Below are 1868 nucleotides of genomic sequence, written 5' to 3'. Positions count from 1 at the left end.
CTGACTAGATAATGAACTCCCTGGGGTGCTTCCAGAGCTTGGCATCCTCAGTGGCTACCGCGCTGCTCTGCATTTGTTCACGTTTATCCAAATTTATATTGGATCTGCATGCACTGGCTGTTACACTAGGCCTGAGGCTGGGGCTAGTGAACAAGGCTGCATGCACTGGCTGTTACACTAGGCCTGAGGCTGGGGCTAGTGAACAAGGCTGCATGCACTGGCTGTTACACTAGGCCTGAGGCTGGGGCTAGTGAACAAGGCTGCATGCACTGGCTGTTACACTAGGCCTGAGGCTGGGGCTAGTGAACAAGGCTGCATGCACTGGCTGTTACACTAGGCCTGAGGCTGGGGCTAGTGAACAAGGCTGCATGCACTGGCTGTTACACTAGGCCTGAGGCTGGGGCTAGTGAACAAGGCTGCATGCACTGGCTGTTACACTAGGCCTGAGGCTGGGGCTAGTGAACAAGGCATTCTCCACCGTCCTGGTAGTTACAGTTTATTAAAGAAGAAAAAAATAGGTCATTAAAGCTGCAGGATATAGATTAAAAGAAATTTGCAGTGCTCTGTGTGTGCATATTACCAGGTGACCAAACGTAGGCAGGATAGTTTGGGAATGTTTTATGGGAAAGTGATACTTAAGCTGAGACCTCAAGGGTGAGCGGTAAGGGCTCAATAACTGATAATACCTCTTTAAAAACTAAACTACAGGACCAACTTTAAAGAGCAGATAAAAGGTCACAGGGGGACTTAGAGATTCAGCCAATTCAGTTACGGCAACTTCAACTTACATGCAGGACAATTAGTGAAAGAAATGGCATTTTATTTTATTCCCAACTTATCTAAAATCTTCTTGCCTTTCACCACTGCGGCTGCAGCCATGAGTATGCTCAGGCTTCAGAAGAGGCTTGCCTGCAGTGTCCTCCCCTGTGGCAAAAAGAAGGTCTGGTTGGACCCCAGTGAGACTAAGGAAATCACCAATGCCAACTCCCGTCAGCAGATCCGGAAACTGATCAAAGATGGGCTCATCATCAGGAAGCCTGTGATGGTCCATTCCCAGGCTCGATGCCGGAAAAACACCTTGGGCCACAGGAAGGGCAGGCATATGGACATAGGTAAGCAACAGGGTACTGCCAGTGCTCTAATGCCCTAAAAGGTTACCTGGCTGCTGGCTGCTCAGAAGATACCGTGAATCTAAGAAGATTGACCAGCACAGGTATCACAGCCTATACCTGAAAGTGAAGGGTAACGTGTTCAAAAACAAGTGGATTCTCATGGAACATATCCACAAGCTGAAGCCAGACAAGGCTTGCAAGAAGCTTCTGGCAGACCAGGCTGAGGCCCGCGGGTCTAAGACCAAGGAAGCCCGCAAGGACCATGAAGACCGGCTCCAGGCCAAGGAGGAAGAAATCATCAAGACTCTGTCCAAGAAGGAAGAGACGAAGAAATAAAGTTCTCCCTCTCTTCTCTGTACATAGTGGCCTTGGCAATTAGATAGACCACTCATTCAATAAAAAACAAGCCTTTATCTGCCTTAAAAAAAAAAATCTTCTCAAAAACAAAAGACAAATGGTCAGAGACCCCATGGCTAACCTCACAGTCGGGCAGTTGGAACCAGGCTGGCCTGTGATGAAGATAACTAACCAGCTAATGGTTAAAAGAGAGAACAGGTGATTCTTGGAGTCATCTGCTTTAAAACCAGTACTTTTCACAATGTCCTTTGCTTTAGTAGTAGTATATTCATGCCAAAGTGTTTGTGAATATTACGTGAATTAATCAACATAAAAGCTCTTTGAGAAATCAAGGTCTCCAGGGATAGAAGGTACTTTTACTTATCACCTTCCTTTGTGTGCTACAACAGAGGAGGCTTT

At 46.8% G+C, this 1868-nt stretch overlaps 1 pseudogene; it reads left to right on the top strand.

The window, feature by feature from the left end:
- Window positions 1-853: 853 nt before the first annotated feature.
- On the top strand, window positions 854-1487 carry LOC137205011 (large ribosomal subunit protein eL19-like; annotated as a pseudogene).
- The last annotated feature ends 381 nt before the right edge of the window (window positions 1488-1868 follow it).

Source organism: Pseudorca crassidens, chromosome 1 (assembly GCF_039906515.1).
Source record: "Pseudorca crassidens isolate mPseCra1 chromosome 1, mPseCra1.hap1, whole genome shotgun sequence".
Classification (NCBI taxonomy): domain Eukaryota; kingdom Metazoa; phylum Chordata; class Mammalia; order Artiodactyla; family Delphinidae; genus Pseudorca; species Pseudorca crassidens.
This window is presented reverse-complemented; position numbering and strand designations above follow the sequence as displayed.